This window comes from Chamaea fasciata, unplaced genomic scaffold, assembly GCF_029207755.1.
Source record: "Chamaea fasciata isolate MVZ Bird 193981 ecotype frontalis unplaced genomic scaffold, bChaFas1.0.hap1 SCAF_3, whole genome shotgun sequence".
NCBI classification, from domain to species: domain Eukaryota; kingdom Metazoa; phylum Chordata; class Aves; order Passeriformes; family Sylviidae; genus Chamaea; species Chamaea fasciata.
Window position 1 is genome coordinate 13,854,652 of NW_027094088.1, and position 27,667 is coordinate 13,882,318.

Consider the following 27,667-nt stretch of genomic DNA (forward strand, 5'->3'; position numbering starts at 1 on the left):
AGTATCTGTAAGATTTCTCAGAATGTTTCCATGAAGTTTGCAACTCTGAACACCTGTCTGACTCTATTTTGTTATATCCAGGATTACAATAATATTAATTTAAATATGCACAGAAATACAAAAAATATTAAGCTTATCCTCTACTGCTAGCACTTTCCTTCCTTAGTTCTGGATAATAAAGAGTACATTTTTATCATCTAATGTCCCCACCTTTCTAGCAGTGGTATGTTGCTAACTCTGATTGCATTTAAAGCTTTAATTAATCAAAAAGGGATGTTGCAGGCCACCAGATATCCAGATTTTCATACCACTAATTTGGTTTAATACTCTGTAGGAGGATTTAAAACTTCTCTTCAAAGATTTAGTGTTGAGTGATATTTTTTTCCCTGAGATTAGGAAAAAAACATTCCTCATTAAAAAAAAAAAAAGACTAATGACATTTAGTTCCTACACTATAAAGAACAAAATCTTAGATGCATTGACTCTTCTATGTACACACATGTATAAGTATTTATTATTTGGCACCAATATAGAATTTGGATATAACAGTAATGTAAATGCCGTATTGAATACACTACAAAGCACCAATAGTTTCTGATTTCATGCAAGATTATTGACTTCTTTTCATCATTATTACATTAAATTATAGTAAAAGCAGGGCACAGTAGATAACTAAAGCTTCACATAATATGAGGGACTGTTCCATATGTCTGTTTTTCCCTTTCATATTTTCTCTTTTAAATAGTGAGGGAGGAAGAAAAGGTGAACTATGCAAGCTTTTTCTGAAGAGCTAAAATCTGGCACTACTTAGAGGCTTTCTGATGCTGTAGCTCCTGTGGAGACTGCTGCTCTCTGATACCTTCCCTGTGACTTTAGCATCTTAGCCTTGCTGCTGTAGATCCTCCTTTGTTTAATGATGTTTTGTCCATCTCGAAAGAGTTCAAGAAATTGGTCAAAAACATGAGGAGAAAAATTTGCGAAGTCCAAGACAACATCCAGCCTTGGTTCTGAGTGTGGATAAGCATCCGTAAATACACAAGAAGTTATGTTGTGTGCAGTATTGAGTATGGTGCTGATAAGGCAAAGGTTCAGGTATGATCTCTTGTGTTTTTCTGCTTTACTGCTTCCCATAAAAAAAGTTCTTCATTCAAACAAAGTAGAAACTTGTATGCATCTAACTTTTTTATCATCATAAAAGTGAAACCCATAGGGTGAAAAGTAATTTTTCCTTTGAAAAAAAAAGGCTTAACAGCTGGGAAATTGGAAAAGTGAGTGGAAAAAAAGAGTTTAGCTCAATTAACTACTGTCACTCAGTAGCTTCCTCCTGGGATAGCTTTGTTTCTTTATTCTATTGTGTAGACCTAATTCCATTGTCATGAAAGAGAACAGATGAAGGGAGTTAGAGAAGTCTTAACTACAGCAAATCTAGTATAATAATTTTCCAAATTGTACCAGAAGGAAAGGGAGCTGGTTCTGTCCTGTGTTTTTTTGCTTAGAAAGCAGTTCCCACCTCAAACCTATGAGCATCCATCATGTTACTTGCCTTGGACAGATGTGACTTCCTCAAGACACTCAACAAGCCTCTAGATTTTGAAGGTTTCTAGGATTCCTAGGTTAAAAAAAAAATTTAATGTATTTTCATAACGTATATGCAGCAAATAAAATTTGACTGCTAGAATTTCTTGATTTCAAATGTTTAACTAATGCTTTTGTTAACATAGAAAATCAGTGAAGGGCTTCTTTGTGACCCTATAGCTTAGCAGTCACGGAGTATCTGGTCTTTAGGTTAAAGGTATTGTTCCTCTGTGGAAACATAACCATGCACCTGGATCTTGCAGAGGCATCCATAGACTCAGAGCTTGGAGATAATTCTTATTTTCTGCACTCTTAAGTTGTGTGAGCCTTCACAAGTTCATGACAAAAGACTGTGTTTGACTATCTTGGCTTGCCTGTGTTTTGATATGCTCTTCAGGTAGGATTTCCATCTGTTCCTTTAGGTTATTCTTTCCCCCAGCCATATGTGAGAAGTATCTGTTGGCTTTGGCAGTGAGCTTGTGTCTGTTGAAACAGAGATTGCTGTTAACTCTTTCTTCACTGCAGAGCTTTTAAGATGTTCAGCTTATGCCCTGGCCAAGTTCCCAAACTGAGTGTTCCCTGATTCTCTCAAGTGCAGGACCTGATGAAATGTAGCTGGGAGTTAGAATTTTATGTGAGGAACCAGATATACCTCATGGTGTTGAATCCATTAGAATTGTTTGAAGCCCATTGTTTGATGGGCCCCCATGTGCTGGAAGTGGATAGTCTTAGTAAAACTCCCTGCTGAAATTACATCGCATTGCCCAAGTAATTCCATACACAGGAGGAGAAATAAAAGAGGAATTACGATAGTTTGGTAATTAAGGCATTCATTCATACAGGACATCCAAATTCAAGTCCCTTGTCCCATCTCTTATGAATATTGAATGACTGGCATGTAGTGACACAGCTTCACCAGTTTCACTACAAAACACTTCACAGATTGGTATATAGGGCACTCATTTGGGATGTGGAAAAATGTGGTTCGGGATCTCAGAGCAGATCAGCTATAAAAGGGATCTGAAAGTGGTTTCTCACCTAATCACTCCACTTTCAGGTGCAGTCAAGTAAATAGACACTGGACATTTCCTCTGTTAATAATGAAACTATCCTCTAAACAAAATGTGTGCTGACAAGATGAGAGAGTACAATAATTATTTTCTGCTCCCACTGAAAGATGGAATACTTGAGTGGTTTCATGTTAAAACCTGTATGCAGTGTGTAGTTAACTGTCATTACTGGATGTGCAGCCGCAGTGGAAAACAGTGGGAGTGTCATGCTTGCACAGTGCTGGGATAATAGTATCCCAAGCACAATGGCCAGTGAACTTTAGCGCAGCAGAAATTAAAATATCTCATGCTGTCTAAATAAGTGATAAAGGCTGCATTTAAAAGGAGACCCCAAGTAATTTAAGGTTCATGAATGGTTTTATTTCAGTTGGAGGCAATGAGGTAAACCTTAGCCAATGCTAGAGTCCCATATATATGCAGCAAAATAAAAAACCCTGGATCTGAAGAATATTAGAAACACTCTGTGTGCAATAACAGAGGTTGACTGGATATTAACTGCAGCTATGCTTAGAAAAATAGGAAGTATGAGAGTTGGTTGTATGCAGTCCTTTGCATACCATGGTCCATGTGGGATGGTTGCCAATTATTGTTGTTAATTTAGACAGTTTATTTTCCTTTGTAGTCCACAGTGAAGAGATAGAATGCTGGTTATGAATAGCATGCAAAATGAGGAAATAAAGCACTTAATCCCATACAAAAATAATTGTATATGGTGCAATTTTGAGATTAGATTGCTGTCTGAAGCTTTTAAGAGTAAATGCACCTCAAACTTTTCAACAGCCTTTCTGAGGAAATTGGAAATTTCAGTTCTCTGCTGTTTTACAGTGCTACAGATAATGTACATAGAAGAGAAAATAGGAAAATAATAGCTATAGTTGCATCAGTTCTTGCTTTTGAGATGTGTATTTATAGGGCACATTTGACATTTCTTGTGTTCTCAGAGTGGAACTTTATTACTCAAAATGTTTAAATAGAAAATGTTGAAAATGTTTTCCTTCTCTCAGTTTTCACAGATGTTCTTTATTTTAAAATAAATATCAAAGATACTTTGAGCCAAATTCTCATCTCCAGTTATATCCAATGGAGTCTGCCAGTTTCAGTGTGCCTGCTTAGTAGTGTCTTGTCATGGTTTTTCTCCCCTCATATTTTCCCACCTAGTCTCACTGTCATATGCTTCAGTAAAGCCTAAGTTCCATATTGGATATTGGATACCCTTAGCTCAATCCCAAGTGGCCTAATCTGCCAAGTTGCATTTTTTTTTAGTTTTTACAAAAGAAAATTTTGATTTTTATTTACAAGTTAGAAAAAACCCCAACAGATTAAAGAAAAAAGATTGTTAGAGTTGCTGGAAGGAGATTTTCTAGAAGTATCTAAGATGCAAGGGAGAAGGAGGCTTTGTTTTTTTCTTTTGTACCATGGGCAGATAATGTGAGTGAAAACTGCAGCTTTTATGTACACAGTCATCCTTTACCATATGTCAGTTTGCCATATGCTCCTATATGTTTTATCAAATGCAGAGTAGTCTTTCATTTCATTTTTATCAAATGCAGAGTAGCTGCAAATGCAGCCTTACATTGTGCCTTCATTATTAGAAATCAGTATGACTTTATAGAGGAGACTTCTGGTTGAAGACACCTTAGTGGAAAGCTTTTTATAAGACATAGGAAGAGAGTTTTATCTTTTTCTTCACCAGTTTTCACAAGGGAACTACAGCCTCCTATTAGCTATTTATCTGCAAACAACACCTTTTTGTTTTGTGGCTGAGAAGATTTTTTTCATGCAATATACTAGATTGAAATCTATCCCCAATGCTTATGTAAGATGTGATGATCTCAGGATTTAAAAGGTCTTAAGCTGTGGCAAAGTTATGTCACATTAAATGATTTAAGTAGCCATTAGTTTTAAATGTGTTTTTGACCTTGTCCAAGAGTACTGTTTACCTCAGTGGAGAGAACATTATGTTGTCATTGAAAACATTCAGAATTAACATTACCTTAAATTTATTTGTACTTCAAGCATCTTAGAAGAGTTCAGAGAAGTCCATGAATTGAGTTTGAAAACTATAGCAGCAGCCTGGATCCTTTTGTAGAAAGAAAAATATTGTAGAAGCCTGATCAAGACCAGTTTTCACAGTCACTTTTTTTTTTTTTACATTAGACTAGACTTACCAAAGTCAATTGGCTTTAGCTGTTTCTCTACCAAACACTTCTACTAGGAAAAAAATGTACTTCCTGCCTAGTGTTTCCTGCTAATTAACCAAGAGTTTTACTTCCCTGCAAGTGGTATCCAGGGTAAGCAGTGCAGCCCATATGAAAGGAGGAACAGCATCCCTTTCCTAGGAATTGTGTGCCAATTAAGCTCCAAATCCATGCCTCTTTAGGTCCTGTGCATCAATTGGTGCAAACCCATCCGATAGAGATATATAGATTAAATATAGATAGATACAGATTAAGAGATAGATGGATGGATGTTTGAAATAATACCAGTTCCAGAGCATTCTGACCAGTTTACAGTAATAAAACCCCAAGTATCTACAACACATCTGGAAGATGACTGGTCAGATAACTGAATGTGGAAACCACTTGGAAGGGAAAAAATTAAAGCAGAGATGGGGAAATCAAAGTATGAGCATCTGGTTCAGAAGGTAATGAATTTACTGTTCTAGTCCTTAGTACCATCTTTGTTTGATACATGCTTTCTGTTCTCTAGCTGAATCTCTTCTGCACTCTTCTTAAGTGCTGTGATCAACCCTGCCTAAATACAGCCACTTTTCAGTGATTAGTTTTTTGTAGGAAACCCTTGCCAATAATCACAGTTAGTATTTTTTCTCCCTCATCCAGCTTTAAACGCAAGTTCTTTTTGATCCTTTTGCATAGATGGTTTTCACCTGCATAGAGATAGACCTTCTGCCAGCAAATACTACTACGGCTGATTACAAATCTCTATTGCACTTATTGTCCATGAAAAAGTTCTTTGGTGAGCTAATTTGGTTTGTGTTTTGTTTTTACAGTCTTCAGTGCCTTGGTACCACTCTGACTGTTCTTTTGTCATAGAACCACACAATGGTTTGGGTTGGAAAGGGTCTTGAAGATCATCTTTTTCACCTCTGAGAACTGCCTCATGGGCAGAAACAACTTTCACTAGACCAGGTTGCCCAAAACCGCATCCAGCCCAGCCTTGAACATTTCCAGAGATGGGGCATCCACAGCTTCCCTGGGAAATCTGTGCCTGTGCCTCACTACCCTCACAGTAGAGAATTTTTTTTCTAGCATTTAGTCTAAACCTATATAGAAAGATTATGGCTGTATGGTGACATGTATGATTAGCATTTTTATTTTGAAATATATATAGGTTTTTCTTGATCTCTAGTGCTATAAAAAACATGAAGTTTTAAATTATTATCACTTATTATCCATTTTTCATGATCATTTGACTTTTGAAATCTGTAATTGGTTTATCAATGACATACATATTATAGCTTGAAAGAGAAACACCTCCAAGATTATCAAAGATGACAAGCGTTTAAAAAATTGATAAGCAAGTTTAATAACCTGCTTCATTAAGTAGAAACAAAATTAATCTGCAGAGATGTTTACATGTAAAACGAGCAAGTCAATTGCTTAGTGATTTTTTTTTTAATTATAACAAATCTATTTCCAAATGGAGCAGTTTCTTTGGCTGTCTGTCTCCCAGTTGCACAGAAGGGTAGTGATTAGTACAATGCGATAAATCAAATAGTAGAGAAAATGTGCCATTTTCCAAATTACTGCCAATTATTGTCACTTCTTTCTGAGTTCTGGGGTCTCCTGGCTTCCTATGAAGATTCTTTTGGAAGCTTAATGGTCAAAATCAAGATTCAGTGACTTATAGGAAAACTAAACATCAATTTCTAAGTTCCTGCTGTGTGACAAACACTACAAGAAAACATTTTGAAATGAGTTGTTCTGGATTTTTTAAAATATTGTGGTGTCATGCAAACAAAATCTTCCTTGTTAATTCTCTTGAGATTATCTTCTAACCTTAATTATCCAGACCCCAAATAATTTTTCTTCTAAATTTTTTTTTTTTTTTGGTATTACTGAGAGATTCATCGAGGCGTGAAGTTCCCAGACTTTCAGTGGCTTGGCTTTATATATGCCAAATACCTCCCAAACTTGATTGCTATTTATAAGATTTGCTAAATTTTCAACTTGTCCTTGCAATTTTTTCTTACTTTTAGGCTTCTGCAGAGCAGACAGCTCTCTTGATCAGAAGTGTTGTACCATGTGCATCAGGCAGCATTAAGACCAGACAATTAAGTGCTGCTGAGTAGAATATCTCCTTTATAATTACACACTATCAGTTTTTTAATCCCTTCAAGCAATGAAGGGAATTTGATGATTTTTTTTATGTTTATACTATACCTATAAAAATACACTATTGTTTCTGAGCCTTTCTACATGCTTTGTTTTTATATGGCATTTTTGACTGTCACTTGCTGTGTACTGTCAGAGAGAAGAATTGTCCCCAAAATTGAGATGACCGTGCGAGTGGCTCCCAGTTCCTCTAATAACCCTTTGAAAATTTATATGGCAGGTTTAGGGAAATAGTTGGCATGTTACTGAGAGTAACCAGAGTAAGACTTTTTTTTTTTTTTACCTTTTTTTTTAGAGGAAACAAGGTCTTCTTGTTTTTAATTCTGAAGAGGTACATAATGAGAAAACACCATCAAAATAAAGAATTAAGAGCATTGTTACAGTGTGGAAATGCATCTAGTTTTAAAAATTAGTTACAGGTGATTGAGGGTTGCTAAGGGAATGGGTAATTGGCAGTGGGTGGGGGGTAGAGTTGTGTTCTGTTTTGATTTTTTTGAGTGAGTTTGATTTCTGGAATAGAGCTTCACACTGATACATTGTGATTAGTGGATACTTCTGCTCAGAGCTTGAGTTGCTGTCATTTTATAAAAAGCTCTGTGGGGAGCACTGTGCCTGTGGTCTTAGGCATTTACCCAGTATCCCCAGGAAACAAAAGCTCAGGTTCCCGAACCCAGGCATTAATTACACAAGATACTTCCATGAGCAAACTGAAGGTATGTCAAGGAATATTTTAGAATTCAGGAGCAAGTTAAACTATCTGAGTAGACACAGTTTTAGACCCCTTCAGTGCACTCTGCATTAATCATTTCTAACTCTCTTGATTTCCCCCATCCTGAAGGCTCTCTGATGTACTCTGGGATGTCCCAGGTTTTGCTGTGTTTCTTTCCTTGTATCTGCTGTCTTATTTGCTATTTTCATAAGCTTTTACAAGTTTCAAACCTTCTGTTACTGTCTTTTTCCAAGTTTCTACTGAAGGGTGTTTCTGATGAGAAACAGAAAAGGGACAGTACCAGGTCACGGGCAAGGCTATTTAAGCATTTGTTCTTTCTGATTTATATGTTGTAGTTAATCCCTATTAAAAAAAAAAAAAAAAAACCCAAACACTCACAAACAAAACCAAATAACTAGGTAATATATGTATAAGTATATAAATCATAAAAATAGGTCAGTGGTTACTAGCATGGACCTCTGTGTGAAGAGAATCAAGTATTGTAAAATACCATTTCATGCAAATATAATTTAATTTTAAAAACTACTTCTAAAAAAAAGGGTTTAACACAATTGCTTTCTTTTATCCTTCATGAACAAAAGGAAACTTCATCATGGTTAATGTGAAATGATGACATTAAATGACAAAAATACTCATAGTTTCTAAGAGTGTAGTGGTATGATTCTTGATAATTCTTCTTCCTGTGGAGTTTTAGTGCTTAATTGTGAGAAGATTTGTCCACAGTATATTTTGACTAGTACTATTTTTCCATGCAAAAGAACAATACTATTAACTCCTTACCTTGATCTTTTCTCTTCCTTAGTAATTTTCTGGATTCACTTACAAAGTAAAATCAAAAGGAGTAAGGATAGGTTTGGGGTTTGTTTGCTTCAGAGTTTTACAACACAACCTAGTTATGCATTTCTTTATTCTGAAATTTTGGTCACTGTTGTTTTGCACTGTGATATATTCAACAACATCAGCAGGATATATTTAAACCAAAAGAGAAAAGGTCACAAAATAAGATGTGAGCATATAAAGCAGGGGGAGAGGAGGAGAGCAATATCACATAGACTGGAGTGCTAACACGTACAGTGCAACAGTCACAAAATGTGCAGCATGTGTCATACAAACCACTTTCAAAATAATGGGTCTGTTTATATGAGTAAAGTTTTGAACTCAAAAAAAATCCTTTCCAGGCATGTTCTTAGTTGTTCAACTTTATTTATTGGAATTTTAAATGTATTGTACAAGTACAAATCTTTTTATAGACACTGCAACAGATGGTCAAACACCTTGCTTACCTACAATTACGTCCAAAATTAGTGTGGTTGGTTATATCATCAAAGACAATGAAGGAACAAATGTTCACAAAGAAATCCGAACTATCAAAGCTCCAACCTACTCTGCAGAGCTACAGTTGGTCATGTGAACTCCTGAATATACACCTAGTGCTTACAGACTCTGGAAAGCCTGTCAGGTGAAGAGAGAGGTAAGATTTCCTCCCAGCTGAAACGATTCATTGGTTTGTGTAGATGTGTTTAAATCACATCAGCTAAAATAATGCAGAATTCATTTTTTAAGTCACAGCTTTTAAAAATCTTCTTTATAAAGCAGAGTTTTTGAAACCTTTAAAGTACAAAAAAGTGTAAAATCATAAAATACTAAGTGTTTTCATTTCACTAGGAAAAAAGGGTTTAAAGAAACCACAACAGCTATTTCTTTTGGCTTTGGAAAAGAGCCAGCAAGTCAATTATTTTTTCAGTTCTATTTGCAGCAACAGAGAATAGACCTAAATTCCACATGGCTGCAGAGGGAAATGGTGCTTCAAAGGTGGTTAGGTACTCTTGCTCAGAGATATTTCATGATAGTCTTTCCAACAGGTAGTCAGGATACTCAGAGTTGGCCTGATTAGGGGGAATTTACACAGTCCAATTTAAAACACGTACACCAGTCTGTGGAGAAAGTGTAAAAGGAGGTGGCTATAGCAGCCCTCATCTTTTCCCAAGTAATTCCTCCCAAGGTTATAACAGGTTGGTTGGCTGATAAAAGGGTGCTTTGCATTTCACCTCTCTGTTGCAGACTGAGTTGAACTGTGCCATTCCTGTTCCAGTATCTGGTACCTAGGCAGATAAAAGTATTCTCCTGGATATTTTCCTTTCAACACCAGTGATAGCTTCCATTGTTGCTCTAAATCAAATCACACTCAATCTTGAAACCCTAATTCACACAGGTACAGATTAGACTTGACCCATTGTTTTTGCTTTCTAAGCACTTGCCTTTGTATCTATTGTCTGTCAAGTTTTTCAGAGTTATTCAGTATCAGCTCCCTGAAGTGGCTCATTAAAATTTGTGTGTGTTTGTGTGTCTCGGAATGGAGGGAGGGAATGGAACCCAAGAGAAATACTTTCATATTACCTTTTAAAAGAAGCACAGATATAAGAAATTATTAACTGCTTAGTCTTCCTCTTTGTATATGTGCATTGCAAGTCCCTCAGCACCAAGGTTTAATATTTATTTTTGGTTTGTTTGATATTTATTGTTCAGGGTTGATATTTGGTAAAATATTTTACAATGCAAACTCATTGATTCATTAATTCAAAACTTCCTTGGAATGCATAACATTTTTGACTAGTTTGCAATTATTTGAAGATCTCCAAATACCACAAAAATTAGCAGGACTGCTTTGAAAAACACCATTAGAAATAATATGTGCCCTTTTAAGAGAGCTATTGTTTATGCATGCTGTTTGTATCATTTTAGCCTTCAGCATCACTAATTGAATTGCAGGTGAACATCACTTTCACTTTTAATATATATATCTTCTGCATTTACTTACAGTAGAAAAGAGAAAGCTAATTGACGGGAGGGGAGGGAAATCTTTTTCTCTCCTTTTGGGGAGGAATAACCAAGATGCTGGTACTAATTCTAGCACATTTTAGCTTATTTTTGTATGCATGTTTGCCCGTGTCATTATCATCAGCACTGGTGTCACTGTCTCTATGAGAATTAGAATGAGAGTGGATACAAGAAAGGCAGAAGGGCTGTATGGCAAATGAGACCATCTTGAAAAGTGAAAGCCCCTAAATTTTCAGAAACATATCAAGAAAGCTTTAGTGAAAGTAGCCTAATGGAATGAATCAGGAACATAATTTTTGAACACAGATGTTCTCAAAGAATAGATTGGACATATTAGGCTTGAAATGGTGACTCTAGCCTGAATCTCTTATGCCCAAAAGTTGTGCAAAGCACTGAAAAGCATCAGATGGGAATGTCCACCAATATCTCTTCCACCAAAACCCAGCTGAGAAGTGCTGCAGAGTTTTTTGTTCCTCCTTTAGTGGCTGGCATGGCTCCATCAGGTCTCTTGCATGCACAGTCTGCTATCCTGTAGTGCTGATGGAAAACAGGACCTGGGTGTTATGTTGCTCCCTGTGTGATCTTTCAGAGGTTATTCACAACCCTTTGTGTTTCACATGACAGCACAGGAGGGCACTGCTTTGCTAATGGAATAACTCTGATGAATTCAGTAACAGGAGCCTTGCAGAACAAAAAATACAACAGTTAGTTAATCTGTGATTGTGACCACATCTATCATTGCACTCCAATTCCTTAATAGTCTACAGCCATTTACAGTCAGATAAGTGTTCCATGATAATAAAATAGCATGTGCATTTATTAGAAAGTTTCTTAGCACAATATGTAAGCCCCAGACTTGTGGAGGGGCTACATATTCAAATATAAATTTAAGGCGATAATCCCCAAATGGGTTTGCAATGATTTCTAAACTTGTGAGGCAACTTGGGTTGGTTTTTCCTTTCCAAGTGAAAAGCAGAATGCTTTCCTGTTGTTTGAACTGAGACAAGAGGATTCTCGTCTGTTCCACCTGCATTTCACCCTACTACATTTTCAGAGTTGTAGGTGCCATTCAGAGTATACGTGTCATTCTCCATGGAGGATTATGCAATTGCATCAGTATATGTAATAATTGTGTGGCTCATATGACTTCATGTTGCTGTAAATAAATTGAGAGGTTCCTGAAATCAAAGTTTGCAAACCTTAGAAAAGAGCAGGTAGAGAGAGGAAACATATGGACACAATTATAGGTCCGATCAACAATTTTAGTCTGCTAGTAGCATTGTTGAGTGTAAATCACTCTAAAGATTAGGAAAAAAAAAGTTTAAAAAAGTCATAACTAGTGGACTGTTCTGAAAACTTAATTTCACTGTGTTAGTTATGTGATCATGGGTCTGGATGCTTAAAGTGTATTATAGATATCTCAGAAAGCTTCAACAAAGTGTGGTTTTAGTAAAGGGGACCTAGCCCATCCTAAGTAGTCCATGATTGTTTAACTCAAGTCCTTCTAAAAATGTCTGGTTTTTTTATTTAGAAAATTACTCATGAATATGAGATTACTTCAATATTTATTGCCTTAATCAGGAAAGGATATGAGCAGAAGCTTTCTTGGGGACTGTTGCTAACGTCTGAAATGTTGCAAGGGATGCATAAACCCAAATATAGAGATTTTTCTTGGTTCTCTCTCACACATACAGGCAAAGAAGTGTACAGACACATGCCGCTCTCCCAACTCTTTGTCCTTTTCATTTCATTTCCCCATGCTCTTTTATGGCTATGGTAATCTGCCCAGCAGTCAATATTCCCCATGCAGGCTGGATGAATTCTCAGAGAGGCAGAGAAGCTTGCATCCCAGCTGTACTGCTGTGGCAGCGGTTTTGTTGTCATTTTTAAAGGGTTTGTTTGCTTTCAGTTTGGTTTTGTATTATCTTTTTTATTATTATTATTTATTTCTTTTACCGTGATTCACAGGAAAATGTATTTGGAGAGAAAAGCAACCCATAATGATGTTCTGTTGAAACAAGTGATGCTTGGCTTGCTGGAAACCAGAAGGAAAATAATGACATGAAAACTGTCCTTGTTCAGGAGCAGTAAGCAAAGTTTATATATAATTGGACAGTTCTGAATCAATGAAACTGCATAGTTTTTCATGCAACTTGGCAAAAATTCAACCTTCCTATGTATAAGAAATCAGGATCAAAACACTTCTGGAAAAAAAAAAATAATTTCTTTAACTTTGTGTGTTCTGGGAGGAAACATAGTAACTTTGATCTTTCCATTTGAAATGTATTGGTTTCAGTCCTGAAGCTTTTCTAAAATATAATGGAAAAGGCTTTACTTTCCTTTTCAAGAAGAGCAGCACTAAATTTAAACATTTATTTCATAAGTATATAGGGAAAGAAATAAATGTGAATCACCAGATTTTGCTGCTGTGTATTCTGCAATTGCTTGGACCCTTTGTTAGAATCTGAGTCTGGAAAGTAAAACATTCCTAGCTTCAATTTTCTAATATACTATGGACTTCTGTTTTGGGGTCTTCTGCTACTTTTCTTTCTCTTGTTCTACATTCTACACATCTCTTCAATACTCCTTTTGTATTCCCTGGATGGCCTCCTATTGGATAGGTTTTTCATATTCCTCTAGTGATGCTGATTCTTGAATTTGATGGGTGTGACATTGCAGCTGTGAATTTGGTTCGATAATAATGAGGTTTATTTTTATCCAACTGTTCTCATTTTTTTAATCCCAATTCTTGCATTATTTAGATGCTTTCTATTTTCTAGATGTATTGTCCTGCTGAAGTATCTGGAATAGAAGCATCAATTAATTGTTTTAAAATCTGTGTTCAGATTATTACAGAAAAGTGCTATGGAGCAGGAAGGTAATGCAAGAGGTGTGAGAAAAGGCTCGCATGCTTGAAAAGTATATTCCGAGAGAAGACTGGAAATACAGTCATCATCAGTGGAGCAGTGAGCTACAACAGGTTTATTTTCAAGTTGTGGAGATTCAGTTATAATATGGATCAAAGAAAACTCTTTCTTTGAAGAACAGTGGACAGGGAATTACTGACAAGAGAGTATCCTGCTGAAAAGAAATTCAATAGCCATGATGATCTCTAATGAATTTAATCAATGAGGGACAAATCTAGAGATTCTTTACATACCAGCAAAAAGGCAAAGTTCTTTCTCTGAAGGGAGCTGTAAGTAAAGGAACTTGCCCTGGAGATTTCTCACACTTCACATCAGTGCAAATTACCAGGGAGAAAAAGAAAAAATTACAAATACTAGGGGACTTTTCAAGGATGCAACACGGAAATTTACAGATACATAACATAGGAAAAGGACAGGGAATTTCTATTCCTTTCTATCCTCAGTAGCAATAGATCATAACCCTAACCCGCTGCTGTGTTGATACTTCAGTTTTCTCCCTCACAACCATTGCAAGCAAATTTTACTCAAGCTTTAAGTTGATATTTTGAAATGAGTTATTTCAATCATGTTTTAGTTCACTTTTGAAAGATTCATGCACAGTTGTCCAAATCTGGATGAGCACTGGGTGCTGCTTCATTTAGCACATGTAAATGGCTCCATGAAATTTCAAATAGGACACCACAGTATCCAACTCTCTGAACCACTCAGAGATGTAAAATCATTTACAGGATGATGTGGAGAATATTGTCCACTAAAACACTGTAATTCAGTAATGAATTAAAATTACTTGAAACTGCAAATTTCAGAGTCAAACAGCATGATTGGAAGTTGAATCCCATAAGAACAGACTAATAAATACTATTGACCCCACTGAGTCCAGGAGAAGGACCATGTTTGAATCTCATGCACACTATGTAATAGCTAATAACGTGGTCCAACCTTAGGAAATAAGATCTAATCATGAAAATTTTTATCAGTGTTAAAATGTGGGAAACACACACATGGAGATATATTAAATATCTATATAAATAGATATTTATTTATATATATAGATAAAATAGAGGTATATATAAATAGAAATATAGATAGGTTTATATATATAAAAATAGATATAGATAGATAGATCGATACATAGATAGATAGATAGATATATCAAGCCAAAACCCAAGTGGATGGAGCAACTTCTTTTCTACTCATCTAAAATCTTTGTGACTGATGCATTTTCCTCTTTCTTGAATTCATTTGTTCTTGTTTTGTGATCTAGCAGAGGAATTTGTGGTGTGGCGAGATTTTCTTTCTTATTCATTTGTTTATTATTGGCCAAGATAAGGTTGGTTATTCTCATTGTTGTCTTCTGCATCAAAAAGGCAAATAGACCTGTCATCTCTAGTAACATCACATGGGGAAAAATAAGGATGTGGATAAGAAAATTCCTCTGACTTATTTCTGGGCTGACATGGGCAAGGGGAGGCCTAGTGGAGAATACTTTTATTTCTACAGTTTAACAATTTCCAGCAAAAATTATTGCATGCAGGAGTGCTGTTTGTAAGAATTTAAAGATGAAAGGGAGTGTAGGACATTGTCCCAGTGCTGAAAAGGTAAAAGATTACATTTGAGTAGTTCCAAGAAGACTATGCTGTTCAGAAGTAATTTTAATAGTGAAGACTCCACCATCTTCCAGGTGATCTTTTGTAGCACCTCACTATCCTCACTGTTGAGAAAGTTTTAACAATATCTACCCTGAATCTTAATTGCTGCAATTTAGCACATTTCTTTCTGTCCTGTCCATCACTGTGATTGAGAACAGGTGATTTCCTTATTCTTTAGAAACAGCCTTTCATGCATTTAAAGCTATTTTCATGTACAATCTCAGTTGTCTCCTTTCTAGCCTAATTCTTTCAAGTTTTATTGAAGCCCCTGTTCCCTAAACTCTGGTCATGTTGCTCTCCTCACATTTTTCTCAATAGGCTCGTGTCTCCCTAGGGTGTAATGTCCGAATTTGTACCTGTATTCCTACTGGGAGTTTATTATGCTGAGCTGAAGGGGAGAATTGCTTCACATTTTTGCAGGCTCTGCTTGTGTTTGTGCACTCCAATATGCTGTGAGCAGATGTCGACTCATGGTGTCACCCTGAACCACGTTCAAGCACAGAGGCTCACACTAAAACCAGGCAACTAAAGGGAAAAGATCTACCAAGGATTTCACCCTGCCACATATCTATTAGAGAAATATGATAAAGATTTACTGGAGATTAATCAGATGAAAAGATACATGGGAAAGGAAGTTCCTGTTTGCAACAAGAGATCAGTGATAAACATTTACTAATTTCAGAGTGCTTGAGTCATCCCCTTCACCAACAACTAGAAATCTGATAATCTTTTTTCTCAGGAGAGAAATATGCATTACAGATTAATGACTGGGTTTTCTCACTCCTTGTTTTTATAGTCACCTGGGTCAGAAGACTTCCTAATTGTGGTTTATGTGTCTGTGGCTAAAGACTGATGAAATAACCTGCTGATCTCAGTACGGTGACTTAAAAACCTCAGTGGTACAGTAGTTTGTCCTTTTCAAACAAAGAGATTAAATTAGGGAGTCTAAATAAATTAACAAAAACATAACTGTTGTTTACCACCTGGGTCTGTACTGAGTAATGACACAGGAATTCCCTGCTGCTAGTCACATTTACAACATTTACATTGCAAACTGTACTGGAAAGGAATAAGCAAACTTCTTCAAATATGCATGATTACAATTTTCCTTCTGGAAAACTAATCTTGTGAATCTGTGTATTTCTGAGCTTCTTTAGTAGAAGGAAGCCTTTACTGTATTGCTTGCACATTATAAATCTCCTTTAATGAAAAAAAAATGAAAGAAATGCAAACTAAGAGATGCATTTTATAGAGAAAAAGTATTTTTATATACTAAGTTATATAATTGAAGCCCATCTTGACTAGAAAAGTTACTTTGGAAGTTTTTAAGGTTGTAAGCTATTTCCCACTGTGCAATTCAATAGCTCATTACCAGTTAAAATATCATTATATTATACTGTATATAGATCCGGTGTTCTGGGAGAATTCCACAAGAAGTAAATGTGCTTATCCTCTATAGCTAATAGATATTTATTTTAATGGCATAGACATTGCTTTAAATCTTTCTGCATTAATGATAAATTGATTGTTAGTGCAAAGTAGGTGAGAATTTAAAAAGTCTTCTAATAATTTATAGCTCATATTGATTTTGCTGGAATGTTTCAACAATAAGCAGAGCCCAGGCCTTTTGATTTGGGTAAATTCCATTCAGGTCAGTGGCATGTTCACTGAAACAACCTGTCCTTCAACCCTCACTATGTGGGTTTTGACCACGGTGTGTGTTTTGGAGCTCTAAAGCATGTGGCAACACAAGCATTGCTCTTGCACGTGCTCTAGTTCATAAACCTTTGTGTGATTGAAGTTTTGGTGTAGATTTTCACTCTTAGCCAAAGGATTGTTGCTTGTTGTCCTGTGCAATGCAAGTGTATCAAGAGTAGATTTATTGATGGAAGTGCCCTGATTTGGAGTTATAAGAATTAACTAATCTTAGGTTTAGAGGTCTTTCTGAAAAGAGAGTATTTGGAAGAAGATTTGTTCAATCCCAACGGAAAAATGGCAACAAAGAAAAGGCGTTTAACTTTTTATAAACTAAGACCACAAAAATTATGAAAGGGAGGATCATTTTTAAAATGAAGCCACTTTTTACAATGTGGTTCTTTAATTTTCATACTCTTGACTTTATTTTTCACTACAAATAATTTGAAAGTATTTCATGTTATCAAATAAAAAAAAAAAAAAAGGTTTCACTGTAAGTTTCTTCTTGGTTCCACTCCTTTTGCTGCTTTATAAAGTGCTTTGATATATCTGGATGAGAAGGACTACACCAGTACTAAGCTTTTTTTAAACAAAGCAGCCACAGATCAGTAGCATATACTGTACCAACTCCTCTAATAAACCAGCAGTTCTGTGAGAGGCAAGCATATGGAAAAAAACATGATAATTCATATTATGTGATTGTTTTCCTCCAGTGCATGGCATAATTCTGATTGAAATTACTAGCAGTACTTTGTGTGCATCAAAGGAAAAACAGCTCCAGGAACTGACATCCTGTGAAATGTGGAAGAGCTATTATAGACTGGTGGTTCAATACAGTGGTTTCTGAAACCTTCGTGACAAAACCCATAAGCTTTTTTTGGGGCAGTAATGCTCAACTCTGTGACCAGAGATGGTCAGCAGACCACCCATGTTTTCTATTCAAATTTATGATAGCTTAAGCATTTGCAAAGATTCAAAGAGCAGGTTTCAGACCATAATCCTTTTTAGGGCCCCATTCTTCTCATTTTACTTGTTAGAAACAAAATTAGATCCAAGGGTGTTAAAAGAAAGCTGCTAGCTTTCTAAGCCTTTAAAAATATGTATGCATTGCACATTTTTTCTCCGGGTACATTTTTTTATTATGCACTGAAATAAATAGGTAAAATTAGGCAAGTTTTGATAGAGCCATAAAATTGCAGCTGAGAAGTCCTGTATTTTCTTTCCTGTTACAACCTGCTTTTAAAGATAAGATGGTTGTGACTCTTCATTTTAATTATAGAGCAGACACTTTGTTTTAGCTAGGAATTTCTTTAATGTAATTCATTAAAACTAAAACACAGGTATGAATAAAATTATTTTCTGTTTCCAATCTCTTGATATTTGCAGCTATTATTTGCATATATGCTAAGGAGAACAAGCTTGGCCAACAAAGTTTCTCAACAGTGGTAATGTTTTCCCAAAAAAATTGTTCCTTTAAGCAAAGTTGATAAAATATTTACAGGATTCCCAGCTATCTATGTATAAAAATTGGGGTAGGCCCACGCTTCCATAATTATTACAAACAGTGGCATTCATCAGTAAGCAATCTCAAAGTATTTTAAATAGAGCATTGGCTTTAAAGTTGCACTGAATATTCTTGTTAGTGCGTTATAGACAAAAAGTTGTAGGTGGAGAAGACTTAATCCTGCAATGTTCTGTTTACTATTGCTGGAAGATTAAAGCCTTTGGAACCTTTCAGCATTGGTGTGAAGGGTGTAATTCCACCAAGCCTTACTCAAGTCAACACCTTTCTCTGGGACTGGTAATCTTGACCCAGTTTTCCAGTTAGCCATTAAACGGCAAATACTTTGTAGCAATTTGTCCAAAGTTGCAATTTGAAAAACTGTGGCAGAGGCTGGTATAGAAGTCCATATTTTCCATACGACCGAAGAGGATTGTAGGATCATGTTTTAGGGGAGGGTGTGGTAGCTCACCTGATGGTCTTGCCATCAATCATCACAACAGGAAATTAATATTGCATTGTCACTGGATAAGAAATGTGCCGGTATAACACAGATAGCTGTCCCTACTTGAATGCTTGCCCAAAAGTCTGTTTCCTATATATGAATCCCCTATTTGTCCTTAAGAAAAGAACGGAATGTGTACATATAATCAGATTTCCTCTCTCATTAATTACCTTTGGCTTCTGTAGTAGCTTAATTTTTATTGCCCCATCAATAGGCCTGCTGAAAGAAGCACAAAACAAAGGGGTTTATCTGTGTTATTGATTGGCTAGAAAGTGATGCATTTGTGACTATTGGAGCTTCTCCAGTGCATATTTATTTACATTGGGGGGAAAAAAATAAATCAGTATTACTTGGAAAAAAAATAACTAAAACTTTCATTTAACATTACAAAAGAGAGTATTGCTTAATCCCTGAAGTAGGAAATTGCTTTCCTTCATGATCCATTGCTTTCATACTGTTTCTGGCTGCTGGTGCAGAAAGAAAGAAAAACTGTGTTCTCACTCTGTTTTCACCATATCTATTTTCTTATCCTCTACCAAAAAAAAAGAAATAAAAAAAAAAAAGAGAAAAATTTGGCTGCTAATTTATTGTTGAAGTAAATACAGGGAGGGGAGAGCCTGGGTATGAAATGATGTTTTTGTCTCGAATGGGCATTTGCAAATATGGAAGCAGAATAAAACTTTATGTGGAAATCTGAACAGAAGAGATTAATGATTTGAAGTAGTATATCAAAGCTGAAGTATATGAGATATTGCTATTCTTTGAGACGCTGTTATGGTTTTACACCTAAATTCAGCAGCATGCTCCCAGAAGATGAATGTTGCTAAGGAATGTTTTTTCCTTGTGTTCTGATCTTGTACATGTACAAAGAAAATGGCAATTAGAAGAAAAAGGCATAGCTGGCTGAAAATGATGGTATTTTATTTCACCTTGCTTAGGACTCACTCTTTTTTTGCTAAAAGCACCTATTGTTGTATTGCTTCTAATTTGTGCTATAAAAATATAGTGTGTTACAGCTTGGAAATACAAATATGGGCTGTAAGTAAGGAATGATTATTTAGCTTTGGAAGTTACTGTACTTAATTAATGATTCCCTGACATTGTCAGGACAGGTTACAGAATGGAATTTAGAGTAATTGTAAGTTATCAGCAGTAGTTTTAAATTTTGCCCTAGGAACAGCAGTAGAAGTTGTATTTTCTCTTTTCCTGTCAGTGGTTTCCCTTGTTTCCTTTTTTCACCTGATTGCTTTCTTGTTTTTTTGACCCATTTAGTCTTGCAAAACGTAATCAGAGGTTATACCAGTAAAATAGCAGTCTGAATATAATTGTGATGGCAAGTTTTTGAGACTGGAATCTCACAGAAGAGGTACACGTATGCTTCATTTTGAGTTTCAGCTTGTGCTAGCTATATGAGGAAAGTAGCAAGACCACACCATATGCCCAATAAAAGCTTCATTAGAAAGGCATTAGTAGATTAATCCAACTTACTCTGTGGTTTATTTTATTTAGAATGTAATAAGGTAAGTTCATTAGTTTGCAGACTTAATGTTTTCTACTGTACCTCAAAGCAACCAGTAACAATTCCACTGAGATTCCCCAGATCTCACTAACACCTGTCAAGATAAACACATGGCTCTCTGGGGGAATCACCTTGGCAACATAACTGAAGGAATCTAGAAAAAAAAAAAAGTCTTTCACATACAAAAGAGTGTTACACAGTCTAAACTTGATTAATGATTTTTCACATGCCTCTGAGGTCATATTTCTCTTTAAAGTAGGAAAAAAGAAGTCAAATCAATCATCGAAGAACAAATATTTTGGAATGTACAATACTGCATCTGAAATGTATTTTAAAGAACTTGAAGGATGTGGAATAATTGTGCAATTTGAATTGAGCCTCAGAGAGGCTGTCTGAGACCAGCAATCTAGGGATTGCTGGTCCAGCCCATCTCCCTAGGGCTAATATATTAGATTACAAGGATTACTGTAGAGGCAGTATTTGTGCCACTACATTTCAGAGTATGTCAGCATTTTCATTTTAAACCTGTAGGTTCAGAGGTTCATAACTCAGCTATAGGAAATTTGCTTGGCGTTAAAAATGTGTTCTCCGCAACGGTGACACTTTTTCTGGGGGAAAGAAAAAGAAGAAAGAAAGAAGCTTAAAGCAAAATAAGTATTTGGGCATTTTCAACTTATGACTTCCAAGAATTAATGTCATCTTCTTGCAACTCTGCTTTTAAATTCAGTTCCTTCTACAGCTGACTTGTAACACTACTGCTGTCTGGAGTCTAAAGCAATGTATTGCACTGGACAAAGAGTAGATGGCTGCATCTTGTCCCTTTCTTTGCCAAGATTGAAGAAGGACTAACATGTTCAAGGAAGGCAGGAGGTGGAACTTCACTGTACATCCTCTTCTCAACCCAGGCCAGAAAAGTGAGGGGTGTTGTATGATATTCATGAGTCATAATGAGTGATATCTTAGAAATCCTGTCAGGAAACCCTGCTTAAAAATGCAGTCCTGACTTTAGGTGATCTACGAACACCTTTTAAGGCTCTCTTGGCTACCAGTGGGCTTCCTACCAAAAAGAAAAAAGGAAAAAGAAAAAAAAAGGCAACCAACTTTGTCTTGCAAAGTCTTTAAACTCAATTTCCCCACTTTCGTGGCTGTTGCACTGAGTCTATTGAGAGCTTTCCTTGACGTGGCATTTAATATCTCAGTTATTGTGCATGGTAAACAATATTAAGGGCTGCTAACAACTCTGTAACACACACATTTTTCCTATTTCTGGAGGCCTTTATCAACAAACAGGTTTTGCATATGCTTCGTATTCTTGTACTGGATACAAAAGAGCAGAATACTGGGTTCTGTTATTGGCATTTGTCATCAAACTTCTTGATGGCTAATTTACAAGCTATTTTTGTGGTGGCTTGCTTTTTGTCCCTAGCTGGAGTATTTGCTGAGGAGTTCAAATCAGTAGCATTCAGGCTGTACCAGGGATCTCTCTTTTCTGTGGCAATGCAGTGCCAATTCCTGCAGCAGCACTGGGAGAAGTCAGACACTTTTGAAGGTTCTGCAGCAACAGCCTAATTGCCTGTAGAATTAACCACTTGTGTGGTAGCCCAGAGAGAATATGGCTAGAGACCTTTTGCTACAGGACTACAAATCTCCCTAATGCCTCTATGTACATACAGGTGGACTTGGCCTTATTTCCTGTGGCTTTAGGTTGGAGTCAAAGCGGGAAGCTACACAAAGTGTTAGAAATATTTTGCCAGGTTAAACTAAAAAAGAAAAAAGAAAATATGAAAGTGGCATTGCTGCACTGGGAGCCAGCAAAAGCCAGCCCCTAGTGGATTCTGAGCCAGCTCAAATCAGGGCTAATTCAAGTAAGGGTGGACAAACTTGGCAAAGTGCCCCCATGACTTATGGACCAACCAGGGCTATTTCAGACGAAGAGGGACCGTCTCCTCAAAGTCAAAACTCCCCAGTGCAAAATGCTCTCCACAAGCCCCTTCTGTTCTAAATTGAAAAGATCTTGCTTATGCGTGTGTCTTCAATGAAATGAAACAAAATGAAAATTAGCTTGATTTTGACAACAAGAAGTAGAGAGAAAGGGATTACTTTATACATACAGAGTCAGGAAATATTTATTATGAAGATTTAAGCTTATCTGGATGAACAGAAAGACTTATTAACTGTTCCAGGATTTGGTTTGAACTATGCATAGAGACAGAATAGCTACACTACAGAGAAAGCAGCCTAAAGGATTTCCATTGCAAGCTTCCCTTTGTCACATGCTTACCAAAATTTTGAGTTTCTCTGCATTTTATGGCTGCACAAATACTCCATTCATTCCCCTGGGATCGTATTTTTTACCTTTGAAGTCTTCAAGTAGTTCAAATGATAGTTTATTGGCATAAAATAAACAGTTTCTGTCCTAGGTTAGGTAGGGTTAGGACACAGACTGGCCATGAATGACAGGCCTTGGTTCAATATCTTGCAATTAACTGGCTTTTGAAAGGAACTTTTTCTGCTCTTTAAAAGAGAAAAATTACTGCCTCCACTGTTACCAAACATCAGTAAAACTACTGGGAAATACAGTGTATAGATCATTAAATTCAGCAGTGTTTATGGTGGAAAGAGGAAACATCAGCGTGACTGTTTTCTTCTCTAAGCCTCTATCTGTGGGCTGGATGAAAATGAATTCTGGTCTGTTTCATTGTAATCACAGGATGTCCATGTATTTTCAAATTAAGGGAGAGTCCAAGCCTAGTAGTGGGGAAAACCTGTAGTAAAACGTTGGTAGTGTGTTAAAGGTCTCCATAGTTAATTACATAGTATGGCTGCAATACAAATACAGATTTGTGGAGGTATTTTGGGTTGGTGGTTTTTTGTTTGTTTGCTTTTTTTGTTTGGTTTGGTGTTGTGGTTTTTGGTGTGTTTTTGGTTTTGGTGGGTTTTTTTGTTGGGTTTTGGGGTTTTTTGGGTTTGTTTGGGTTTTTTGGTTGGTTGGTTTTGGTTGGTTTGGTTTTTTTTTAATAATTTTGCTGAACAGCAGTTGAGCTTCAGGAGTTTCAGAGTGGATGTTACAACACTAAGTGCAGGATTAATTAGAGGTGGCCAGAGGAACCTGGTTGCATAAAGTGGCACTTAAGCAAAAGGAGCCCTGAATTTAACTGACAACTTCTGCTGGCCTCAGGCATGGTCTCCACTTCAGTTTTGCTGGTGTTGCTGAAGTTGTCCATCTTAACTGATCTATCTGTACTGTTGCGGAGAGAGATGTTCATACCAGCAAGAGGTATCTAATTTTATTTGAGGAAGTAATGTAAACTATACTCATGGGAGTACTTTTTTTGTTTGTATAAATTTTCTTTAGGAGCATTTGGTGTTTATAGCATAATGACCCTAGGAAAAAATTAGGGAAAGATATGTTCTTACAATAAGGATATTCTTGCTCAAAAAATTTAGGAGCCTACTGGTATTAACAGAGTTCATTTGGTGGAAATACCTTGATTAAAAGTCACCTTTACTACCAATGTGACCTGCACTGGGTAAGTGTTAAATTGGGCTAACTTCACTGAACTAAGTTCTTGAGATACTAAAAACTACCTTGTTTTGAACACTATGAACACTAGAGTACATTTTCACATTTTATTTACTATGTTTGCAGTGGAACATTCATTTGTTTTCACAAACTCTCGTTTATTGCCTTCTTTTGTACCACCTCTTCATTCTTTGAGTAAACCTTCACAGACTGATACCAGCATGTTGATTGAGTTGGAAGTACAATTCGATGACCTTGGGGATTAAAACCAAGTTATTTCAACTTCAGTTAGTCCTCAGCTAACAAAAACTCATACTCTTAAGTCAGCAGGGGGTAAAAAGGGCAAGCATTTTAAATAAAAAATGCTGCTTACCTTTGGTTTTCATAGTGATTACTTGCAGAAGCTTTTAACTTACTTGTCATTACAAAGCCTAACTCCAACTGCCAAAACACGCAATTATACTTTTTAAATACAATCACAGAATCATGGGGCCATTTAAGTTGGAAGAAACCTCTAAGATCACCATTAACCTAGCACTGTCAATGCCACTGAATCATGTCCCTAAGGGCCACATAGAAACCTGGAATGGTTTGGGTTGAAAGGGACCTTAAATATGATCTCATTCCAAACAACTTGCCATGGACAGGGACACCTTCTCTAGACCAGGTTTCTCAGAGCTCCATCCAGCCTGGCCTTGAACACTTCCAGGAACGGAGCATCCACAGCTTCTCTGGGCAAACTGTTCTAGTGCCTCATCACCCTCACAGTAAAGAATTTCTTTCCAATATTTAATCTGAATCTCTGCAGGTCTTTTAAAATACTTCCAGGAATGATTAATTCACCACTTCCCTGGGTGGCCTGTTCCCCCTGGGCAGCCTGTTCCAGTGCTTGACAACACTTGTAGAAATTTTTCCAGATATCTGACTTAAGTTTTCCCTATTATGACTTGAAGCCATTTCTTCTTGTTCTATCACTTGTTACTTGAGGAAAGAGACCAAGACTCACCTACAAACTTCCTTAAATCAAAACACACAAAAACTATAAGTGTCTGACTACCACAATTTGCTTCAAATCAGAAAGAAGTCTCATTAGCTTGCTGAAAACACACACAAAAAAAAAAAAAAAAATGAGTAAGAGAGGATTTTACTGGAATGTCCCACTTTTGCCTTCCTGTCTCCATCTTGCTTTCATACACACTTCCTTCTTCACCTTCCTGGTATTCTTTTAATTTCCCATCTTTTAATATTTTCTGCAAAATAGTTCTCTCCCATTTCTCACCCTTGCACTGCGTTAGGTCACCTTTCTCCCTCACAAAACTTGGATAGTCCTCTCTTGCCTGTGGTTCAGAGTGCAGAGCCAGAAAAATGCCAAACGTTGTTAAAATTAGACTTGCTACACCCAAGGTGCTGATCTCACTACCAGATCTAGAAAGAGATGCCTGTTTAGAGGGCAGTCCCCCAATTCACACTTTAATAGGGCACTTAAGTAAGAGTTAGATGCCTAAATGGTTTTTTGAGTATTTGGTCTTTGTGTACTCAACTCTTGGTTTGGATGCACAGAAGCAAAACAATTCATTAAGTTAGTGGTCCCTAAATAGTGTTTAATATCACAATGTAGCACCTAAAAATGACCCATTATAATCTATCTGATAGAAAAAAATACTTCACTAAGTAGTATCCAGGCACAAATCTAAACTAGGAACTTTAGTGGCAGTTGTGTATGTGTGCTGCATAAATAGTACATAATTAATAGAGTGCTTAAAAAACCCTTTTATCCTCAGTAAAATATTAAATGAAGTACCTTGGAAGTATCTAAACATTTTATTCATTTGTCCTTGTTTTTTAAGTGCTTTAGGCCTCCCTGGCACAGTAGATGGCCAATGGAGCAAGAATTTAGATTAAGGTACTCAAACTACGAAGATATCCAACAACACAGAGTGCTTCCACAAAGTCCTTCTGAATCCACACCAAAGTGGATCTTCAACCAAAGTTGAACAAACTGTGCTCAGGCTGGAAGAGATCTGTGGAAAGCCTCACTCGACAAGGTTACACCTAATGGGGAATCCCCCAACAGCAATGGAGCCTTGCTTTCCTGGGTGCCGGCAGGGAAACTCCCACTATAGAGTAGCACAATGGAGCTCCCATGGCGGCCTTAAAACAGCACAGCCGAGTGAAGTTAGTCTAGACAGGGCTTGCCAACTGAAATTTTATCTATACAACTGCGTTGTCAACTGTATCGTTACACGGTTGGCAATACGGGCTTCCTATTTCAGAGGAGTGATAACAATTTTAAGTTCCTCGTCTGCAGGATGTCTAGAATCATTAAGAACAGTCAAGTTAACTACTGCTTGTTTCTAAAACGGCAGCAACATGTGAACAGTTTAATGAAAAACTGGTTCCAGTGACTGAAATATTTTGTTTCTTGAGTCAGATTGATAGAAAACCTAGTGGTATTTATGGATGAAATTTCTACCACGCATTACTTGCATGAAGAGGAAACATGTATCAGGAGGTTTAATTTTTTGAGAGCTGTTGAATCCAGGCTGACATTTCTTTAAGGTTTCATACCTTTTTCTCCTTCTTTCCCTAACTCAGAAACTTAGAGAATTTATTGTCTTTTATTTTTTTCGGAGGTGACAGTGCATGACAGTTGAAAGCTGATAGTTTGGAAAATTGGTGTTTCTTCTTTCACATGGAGGCTTTTGGAGACGGGTTGGAAAAGTCACTGACTTCCTCCTGAGCCGCCTTTCCCTCTGGCGAGCCGGGGGTTTTACAGGGTAACCCCCGCCCCGCAGGGCCACTCCCCAGGGCCAGGGGTTGCGCGGGCTTCCTTCGGGATGCGTGTCTGCCCTTCCACGGAGCGCAGAACGGGCTCGGGCACCGGGACTGCTGCTTTTCTCACTCCGTTAAGGCTTTGCTAAAATTTACCTCGGCGTCTTGGCAAAACTTCGTGTGCGCGGCGAGGCTGCGGTGCGACGCGTCCAGGTGGGCAGGGGTGTGACCAGCACCGCCCCCCGGGGCAGGGTAGGAGTTGCCTCTTGCTCGCCGCTGCTCCAGAGGTTTGGGGCCCTTTTGTCGCTGTGTGCGGCTCCCGACACCACCCCGCGGCGGAGGGCGTTTCTCTAGCCGGGGGGAGCGATCCGCCCTGGGCTGAGCGGAGCCGGGGCGCGAAATGCCTTTCTCGTTCCTCAGCCTACGCAGCTGAACAAAGGTTGTGACTTCCCTTCGCACCAGCGGGAATTAGCGCCTCGGTGAATTGCAGCGGTTTTCATCTAAATTAACGCGAAATGTATTTAAAAAAAAATTCTCACGCCCACCGCTCGCCCTCTCGCTTTCACGCATCCGCACCCCGCACCCATGATCTCATGCTGCTGAAGGCATGGCACAAGATCTACGGCAGGCTGAGAGGGAGGAAGAGACAGAGGAGGGCCGGGAGTGTGCGGCTCGCACACCCTGCTGTGCCCAGGTGCGGTACTGCAGGGGCTGCGCCTCCGCGCCCGGCTCCGGGGGGCGCAGGACCCGCCGTGGGGTGATAGGCTGGCCCTTAGAACACCAAGCCTTGGCTTTGAAACATGACATCGGCTCCCATGGCACCCTCGGCGCTGTGTGTGTGTCTCTGCGGGGTGCTGGCGTAGGGTAGCCCTCCGTCCTGCTTTGGGGTAGGCGGGGGGCGAGCGCCGTGGCGGGGCCCCGCACCCGGGTGGCGATTCGGGAGCAGCCGGCGCCGCCCTGCAGCTGCGGGAGAACGGGGAGGCTCAGCCCAGAAAGGATTTTTTTTAG

General features: G+C 37.7%; 1 protein-coding gene across 14 annotated transcripts in view; it reads left to right on the plus strand.

The window, feature by feature from the left end:
* NRXN1 (neurexin 1) overlaps window positions 1-27,667 on the plus strand; it is a 684,323-nt gene that overhangs the window by 382,748 nt on the left and 273,908 nt on the right. The gene's annotated exons all lie outside the window — the stretch shown is intronic.